The 9,502-nt window shown below is 31.9% G+C and overlaps 1 pseudogene; it reads left to right on the top strand.

Annotated features, from left to right (window-relative positions):
* The first annotated feature begins 1,401 nt into the window (after positions 1 to 1,401).
* On the top strand, positions 1,402 to 7,759 carry LOC114731277 (serpin-ZXA-like; annotated as a pseudogene).
* Positions 7,760 to 9,502: the final 1,743 nt, after the last annotated feature.

Below are 9,502 nucleotides of genomic sequence, written 5' to 3'. Positions count from 1 at the left end.
ATTTATGCAATAATACAAAAAAATGGAAAAGTATTGCCTGGCTAAAAATAAGACGAAGAAAGTAGTGAGTGAAGTATGTTCTAAAGCATATGAAAAGTTTTATAAAGAGTTAGGAACAAAAGTAGGAGGAGAAATATTTACAAGATTGCAAAGTAAAAGGAGAGGAAAAAAGGAGATTTAATTTGGACCAAGTGAGGTGCATAAAGGACGAAGAAAGTAAAGTTCTAGTTACTAACGGAAATATTAAGGATAGATGGGAGGCTTACTTTTACAAGCTGTTTAATAAGGGAAGCAAATGTGCAACTCAGAACTTGAAGGACTTGCCAATTAGTGAAGAAGATCAGAATTTGGCTTTTTACTGTAGGATCCGGATAAGAGAGGTTAAGTTAGCTCTTAAGAAAATGGACAATAGTAAAGTCGTTGGATCTGATTGTATTCCTATTGAAATTTGAAAATGTTTAGGCGAGGAGGGTGAATTGTGGCTAACTAAGCTTTTTAATGAAATTTTACAATCTAAGAATATGGCGGATGAACGGAGGAAAAGCACTTTAGTTTCTGTTTATAAGAATAAAAGAGATATTTAAAATTATGCAAGCTGTTAACTAAGGGGTTAATGGAAAGATATAGGAGTAAAAGAAGGGATTTGCATATGATTTTTATTGACTTGGAAAAGCTTATGATTGTGGGAAAAAAGTGATTGAACATAGGCTGAGGTTGGAGACTTCTATTTCTAAGAACCAATTTGGACTTATATCAGGAAGATCTATAACAGAAGTGATTTATTTACTAAGGGGGTTAATGGAAAGATATAGGAGTAAAAGAAGGGATTTATATATGATTTTTATTGATTTGAAAAAAACTTATGATTGTATGCCAAGAGAAGTACTTTGGAAGGTTTTGGAAAAGAAAGATGTACGGGTTGCATATATCAAAGCTATATAAGATAAGTATGGGGGAACTACCAGTGTAAGAACGCTTGGAGGTAAGAGAAAGGACTTTCCCATTAAGATTGGCCTACATCAGGGATCTTTTTTGAGTTCTTACTTATTTAATATTGTTCTAGATGTTCTTACTGAGCTTATTTAAGAAAAAATCCCTAAGTACATGTTTTTCACAGATGATATCATCCTCATGGCCGAATCTAGAGAAGAGATTAACTCTAGATTGGAGTTATGGAAAAGGACTTTAGAATTGAAAGGTTTTTGCTTGAGTAAGAGCAAAATAGAATATATGCATTGTAATTTTGGAGAGAGGCAAGGCAATGGTAATTTGGAAGTGAAGATGGGAAATCAAATCATTCCTCAAATGTCAAATTTCAAATATCTAGGATCCATTATACATGAGGATTGTGAAATTGACAGAGACATTTCTCATAAAATACAAGATGGTTGGTTAAAGTAGATGAACGCTATTGGAGTTATTTGCGATAAGAAGGTACCTGAGAAACTTAAGCGAAAATTCTATTGGACTGCTATAAGACTAGTTGTATTGTATGGTAGTGAATATTGGGCAATAAAGGAAAAACAAGAGCATAAAGTTAAAGTAGTAGAAATGAGAATGTTGAGATGGATATATAGTCATGTAGAAAAAGATAAGGTTCAAAATGAAAATCAGAACACGAGTAGGTGTGACCCCCTATCGAAGAGAAAATGGTTGAACATTACTTGAGGTGGCTTGGGCATGTGTAGAGAAGGCCATTGGAGACGCTGGTGAGAAGGGTAGATCAGATAGTTTGGAGTCCTATGAAAAAGAACACAGGCAAATCGAGGAGAACGCTTAATGAGGTCATTGAACAAGATCTCCTGATCAATAAGATATCTAAAGACTTGGTTGTTAATAGAGCATAATGTCGTAGTGCAATTCATGAAGCCGCCCCCACTTGATGAGCTAAGGCTTACTGTTGTTGTTGACTTTAATTAAAATTTATGAACAATTTAATCTAACGAGGTCATGGTTTCTAATCTGTTGGAGGAACTAGGGCTAACATTGCCATTCGTAGGAGAATTGACAGAAATGGAATTCTAGTGACGTGTTTCAAAAACTTTTCAGAAAGGCATTCATTGAAGTAGATGAAGAAGGCGCAAAAGTTGCCGCAGTAGCCTGTGCCATTAGTGAGATGGCGTGTTCTACCCCTGAAATAGACCTTGCAGCACTGGATTTTAATGGATTGGGATTGAGAAAGAGGGTGGGAGTGGAGCTTTGAAATTACATTTGGCACAAGATAATATATGGGAGGAATGTTTATATTAATTTTATTTTATAATTAGTCATAAACTATACAAAGTTTCATATACCTTTATAGCAATAAAAATAGGGGCTTGTGAAATATTATAGGAATAATTTGGTCAAAATAATGTTAAATACCATGAATTCCCAAATACCACAGTGGGGCGATATTGTTTAATCTCATCTGATATTGCACAATCCCAAGTATTATTTAGTGCCTCATACCAAACATGTTAAAATGATTCATACCAATGTCAATGCCAATATCCCAATATAATCCTCTTAGTGCTTTGTGCCAAATGGAGCCTATATTCTAACTCGGCTTCCTACTTATAGTAAATCAACATTTATCAGATGGACTTTTGAACACCATCATTTATATGCAATCATCATTATATGGGTGTTCATGCTGCCCATGCCTATTAGTTATTGGTTGATAAGCGGTTAGTTAGTAGTAAGTGGAAGTAACCACTTCAGTGGCATGACAAGTAGTTAAAGAGGGGATACACACATATCACACATTTTCCTTTCTTATTTGATGCTCACCAACCTTGAAAAATTATAATTAATTCTAAAAAAAATCAAAATGAAGTGATTCCAAGTTCTATTTGAAGCTTTCAAAGAGATCTTTAAGGAAAAAAAATATTTCCATGTTGTGATACCCCTCATGAGTGCCCAGATTCAACGCAAAGATGTACTGTTCATTTGGTTATTTTTTTAATTTTCTAGAATTTATGCTTAATTTTGGAAAGGCATAGCATATTACACAAAACTTTAATTTGAATGAATTACTACTCATTTTAAAGATAAAAATGAGGTCTATTTGACTGTTAAGTTTGAGATTCCAACTCATCCATTTGCTCAAAATGTCACAGGTCATAGTTTTAGCACAACTTAGTTGAACTTCAACCATTCAATACTAATTCTTGCACCGTAGCATTTTGTCATCTCAAAACTAATTATTTATCATACTAATCAATTTAAAATCATACCTTAACCAAAATGTACAACACAAAATTATCAAAGAGTCAACCATTCATAGTTACATATTATACAAAACAATTTATTGAAAGGCAATTGGAGCAAAAGAAATGCCCCATATGCTAAGTAGAAGGATTAGGAAAGACTAATCCTATAAATGAAAATATTCCCTAGATTCAACTAATCAAAAAAGTACCTAAAAGGAAAATGTCATAAGCACAGGTGTGGAGGATTAATATATCAATGCCTGTTTTTAGCATTCCGAATCCTTCTACTGTCAACTACACCTGGCAAATAGGACCCTAGTCTCTAACACCTTCTAGAAGTTCCTACTCTTTAATCATTAATAATATTATCTGCACTACCTTTCACAACCACATTGGCTTTTCCTAGGTAATACTTTATTATAATAAAATTAGATTAGTAGTTTACAAACATTTTAAAAAAATTAGTTAAATTAGTTTTTTATAAAAAAATGTGCATTCGTTTTACCTAAAGAATAAACCTTAGGCCAAGTTTTTGACATCCAATTGTTCAAGTTCTCTAATTGTAGTTATTATTTGACTATTGTTAGTCATTAAAATGTGTATGTGTAATTGTAATTTTACATATAAACAATTATAAATTTTTGTACAAACTATTCTAATGTAATTTAAAATTTGTACATTTTTATGTGGACACATTATTTTACTATTATCAGTTGTTAAATTGTGTATATGTACTTATAAATTCACTTATGAAATATGGATGTCTGTTATTTTACCATTGGTAATTGTTAAAATATGTACATATACTTGCAAATTAACCTATGTATAAACTTGACATAAGTTTTGTCATAGTCTAAAATACTTTTTCTAATTATTTGCATTGGAAACCAATCACATGGCCATAGAAACTCCCTTTACCTATGCAATTCATAAGAATACTTTAATTTAGAGAAAAATTGTAAATCTGTCGAAACTCATGCCTCAAAGTAGCCCTCCCCCCTCTTTTCTCTATTATTGCATAAGCCAATGTTCTTAGTGTCACATTCGGCATTGAACCGGCTTAATCATCAGTGTAAGCCTGTAAGGTTTGGTTTGAATTAAATTAATATAATTAAAGAAATATATATGAAAAATAAAATAGCTCAGATAATATTTATCCATATCCTTGGCATACGTACCAAATTTATACTCAACGATTGAATAATACAGTAATAGTTTTTTTTAAGAGGGATGAATTGGGTGAATAAAAGAATTTCGAAAAGTATAAATAGTTAAAGTAATATATAAAAATACACAGCAAAGTTATTTGTCTTCTGATTGGTTTTTTTCTTTAGTATTGTATATATTTAATGATTGGGTGAATAAAAGAATTTCCAAATTTATACTCAACGATTGAATATATTTCACTAGTCTTAGCTGCTTTGACCCGTTTGGGACTGGAGTTTGACCAGTCAAACCACCCAGGCCAGTCCCTTTTTGTGTTCGGTAACGTAAAAGTTCGGTGAGTTAAGCTCCAAGGATTTACTACGACCATAACATGCTTTCAAGCTCACAAAATACTTATAGAAGTATTTACAAATCACCTACCAGCAACGTCTTTAGATTTGATAAAACTAGAATACTGACAATGGAAGTAGTCCAATACTACCTCCAGTTTTTAATATAAGAGCTAGTTGACTAATTTGAGTAGATTAAGAAAACTAGTTAAGTTAGTTATTTGTAATAAATAGGTGATGTCATTCCTAAAATATACTTACTAATTAAGTGTATTGACTAGAACTACTATTATTACAAGGACTATATTGAAAAATATGAATAAATATAAGAGACAAAATAGATTGGGTCTTATATTTATGACCAAAATAAAAATCAAATGAACTCTTATATTAAAGAGAGGAGATACTACTAACTCTTGTTAGGATTATCAAATTCATTGCAGTTGACTTTTAATTAAAATTCGTTAGCAATCTAAATCTAATTAAACCATTTTGTAATTTTAAAAACCAATATATACAACGAATGGAATTGGCATAGAAGCAATTACAAATTTCAATAATTAATGTGAATATCTTTCTCGAATTTTTCAATAATTTAAAATTTTAACATCGCTTTTTACTGACCAAATGAAAAACTAGCGAAGAGTGTTGAAATTTAGATTTCAATAATGAGATCGCAGAGGGTGATACTTGACATGCAATGTCGTATTAATAAAATCGAGCTAATTGTCAAAACTCAAAACATTAACCCCTACCCACGCTACCCCATAACCATATATTTGATTCTAAGTGATCCACTTAATATTGGATTGATGACTATAAATAATTAGAAGATTGCAATTGATTGTAAATACTAAAAAAATACTACCGTATTGATTTGATTTTGAAATTAATATATAAAAGATCATTATTATTATAATAATATATTATATCCTAATAACTATATAATGGATTCGCTGTATAGCTCTCTTCATTTTGGAATTATTGTCCTCTCTCTTGCTCTTCCCTCGTTTTCTCCACTTTCTCCCACCTTTTCCGTCGTCGCCTGAACTTTGCTCTCCGTCATGTGGCGGAATCTCGTTTCTCGTCGGAACTAGCTCTCCATCAACCAAACAGCTCAATGCCGGAAAGCGAGTACTGTTCTTTCCTTCTCATTCTCCTCAGTTTCTCTAAACCAAACTACTCCTTCCTGCTTGGCAAATCCGCAATTTGAAGAGCTTTCCAACCCCATGGCCTCTCGGAAAGCAATGGCGGCCAAACAATCCGACGTCTCGTTGAGCTTTGCAAAGCATATATTCTTGAAGGAAGCCAAAAAAAAGACGTTGTCGTTTCACTATTATCAATCCAGGTGATGCTCGGCCTCGTCGCCACTTGGCTGTTCGACGTTTCCTTCGCCGGCGGTGGCCATTGCCTGAGTTTTGCCAATGCCTTGTGGCTCGATCAATCCCTAATTCTTAAGCCTTCGTTTGAACGTAATGTGGACTTTATAAGGCCACTCTGGCTCAAGTGGATTTCAGAAAAAAGGTAGAATAATCTCATGATTCTTTATTTAATTGCACTATTAATCAATAATCATACATGTGTGGATGTGATTTCAATTTCGAATATCTTCGATGACTTGTTTGAGAATAACTTGCGTAGCAATTTGATTGGATTCTAGGCTTATTTAATTTACTAGAAGCGAAACTTTAATTTTGATGATGATGTGAGGTGAAAATTATTACCCCTAAACTTGTCTCCTCCAAGTATATATTTGTATTGTAGGCCCTCTTGAATCTGAATATCTTCTCTTGGTTAAAATGATATAGTTTTCTCATAATTGATGCATCATCTTGTATGTGACCTATTTAATTATACTGTCTTAAATGTGTGATCAATCTATGTGAATTCTAAATGTAAAGTCGGACGATGCTTCATTTTTCTCTTTCCTGAGAAGCTTATATATGAGCTAGCTAGTGTAATTTTTCTTTCAAAATATGAGTATTTTATTCACTAAATGAGTCTTGATATAATTTTCTAAGTATATAATTGATTGATGCGTATTTAAAAAAAACCAATTAAAATATTACAGATATATATGTAGTTGGGGTTTAAAATATTGTGACATTAGTAAAAAGGAAAAAAATAATTTTTACACAACACATTGATTTTAATACCTTCTTAGTTCTTAGTTTATACGTATTTTTTGCCAATATTTGCACGGAGGAAGCAAATTAAAGTATTATGATGAAATAAACAATTAACTAATGAAGTGATGGTTATAATTTATACAGGCTGATGAAGTGCCCGAACAAATTAATTCATGGGTGGAAAAGAATACACGTGGCCTTGCTAAAAACCTTATTTCGCTAGAGGGTCTCTTGGTAACTTAGATAGACTTGTCGTCTTTGTAAATGCACTACACTTCAAAGGAGCATGGTTAGAGAAGTTTGATTCATCAGAAACCAAAGACTATGAATTTTATCTTCGAAGTGGTAGAAACTCAGTGAAAGCACCTTTCACGAGCAGCAAGAAGAAACATCTTATTAGGGTTTGTGATGGTTTCAAAGTCCTTGGTGTCCCTTATGACCTACCGGAAGAGCATTGTTTCACAATGTATATCTTTCTTCCAGATTCAAAGGATGGGCTTCCCTCGCTGGTTGAGAAGGTTGGTTCTCAATCTAATTTTTTGGAACAACACCGTCCTAAAACTCGAGTGGGCAACTTCAGGATCCCAAAATTTACGATTTCTTATGTGATCATGGCTTCTAATCTGTTGAAGGAACTAGGGCTAACACTGCCATTCTCAGACAAATCAAAGGAGAATTGACAGAAATGACAAATTCTATTGATGGTGAACCGCTATTTGTTTCAAACATAATTCAAAAGCAAGTCATTGAACTAAATGAAGAAGGAACAGAATCTGCAGCAGCCATTGCCATGACATTATTGGCCGCTTGTCCACCAAATTTCAAGCCTCCACCTGAAATAGACTTTGTAGCTGACCATCCTTTTCTGTTTCTAATTAGGGAATATTGAAGTGGAGTAGTGTTGTTTGCTGGGCAGCAGCTAAATCCTCTTGCAGGCTAATCTCGAATTTAAGAGTTATATATTACTCCTCCGGTCCTAATTATAAGACCCAATTGACTTATTTGAAGAGATTAAGGAAGTAAGTTAAGTTGGTTATTTATAATAAACAAGTGTTGTTATTCCTAAAATATCCTTGCTAATTAAGTATATTGGCTAAAACTATCATTATTAGAAGGATTATCTTGGAAAAAAATACATAAATATAATAGAGAAAATGGATTGGGTCTTATAATTAGGACCAAATAAAAAGTCAAATTGGGTCTTATAATAAGGACCGGAGGAGTACTATATATGGCTCATGTGTGTTATTGCAAACTCTACATATTCGTCTAACTCTACTTCTTGCTCATAGGAAGGACAAAAACTTGTATATTGTTCTTCTTTGACATTGATTTTCAATCAACATTTAACATATGGATTTTTTGAACACATCATTTATATCTAGTCAATCATTGTATGGTTGTTCATGCTATCTGTGTGTATATTTTTTAACGTGTTTTTCCTTACTTAATACTCCGATGATTAATTTACAGACATTTAAAAAAATTCATTAAATTAGTTATTTATTTAAAAAATGTGTGCTGGTTTTCTAAACTATTCATTCTAATCATACATCATTTATCTAGTCATCATTATATGGGTGTTCATGCTGCCTATGTGTATATCTTTTAGCGTGCTTTTTTTTTCCTCATTTGATACTCCCTTCAATCTTAAGCGTAGGATTTAGATGATTAATTTAATTATATATATTAAAAAATTAGTTAAATTAGATTTTTTTAAAAAAAAAATATGCGTTGGTTTTCTCAAATACTCCTTCTAATATTATGTATTAGAAAATACACACGTTCTTATCAAAAAAAGAAAAAAAAAGAAAATACTCACATAAGTAGAATCTCTCTTTGCATGTGCTATGAATAATTTGGAGAAAAATTATAAATATGAGAGATAAAGTGGATTAAAAATAGAAAAAAAAAACTTAAGTCAAATTTCTTATATCCATCATGTCAAGTTTTCCAATCACATGGGACCATGTGTCCTTTTTTGTTTTATGTGTATTTATAATTAAATACTATCAGATGTTAATATTTCAAAAATAAAACAAATGGTCATGTCCTTAATGGAGAACTTAATAAAATGGGTATAAACAACTTGATATAAGTATTGTCCTTAAAAATATTATACTCTTTTGGCCCTTAATGTAGGATTTAATTGGAGAGTTGATGTTGGTCCTATATATAAGACCTATTTCACATGTTTATGAATTTTTTTTTCAAATTAACTCTATTGATATTCTTCCGGTAATAATCAAGTATGAGAGAGAAGGAGGGAATTAAAAAAATGTTTAGGATATTTTAGAAAGAACATATATCATATTAACTAATTTAACTAATATTTTTAATTTACTCAAATTAGTTAATTATATTCTGCATTAAGGATAGGAGGATAGGAGGATAGGAGGATAGGAGGAGTATTTAATACCAAGACATATAACCAACTCCTATGTTTATAACCAAATACATTGTTCATTTTTTCATATCAGGATTTTCTCATCTTTTTTGAGATTATGGACCTCAAGGTACTGATTTAATTTAAACCTAGAATTAATTGGTCCTCTGATATAGACATTATTATGATCATTTCTAAATGTCAATGCATTTATCTTTAAGTATAGTGCAAACATTTTTCTTCAATATTTCATGAAGGCAAGTACTGTTTGGTTCATAAGAAATGTCCTACCTTCCT

The sequence above is a fragment of the Neltuma alba genome, unplaced genomic scaffold, assembly GCF_004799145.2.
Source record: "Neltuma alba isolate B1F8T4 unplaced genomic scaffold, ASM479914v2 tig00012818_pilon, whole genome shotgun sequence".
In the NCBI taxonomy this organism is placed as follows: Eukaryota; Viridiplantae; Streptophyta; class Magnoliopsida; order Fabales; family Fabaceae; genus Neltuma; species Neltuma alba.
This window is presented reverse-complemented; position numbering and strand designations above follow the sequence as displayed.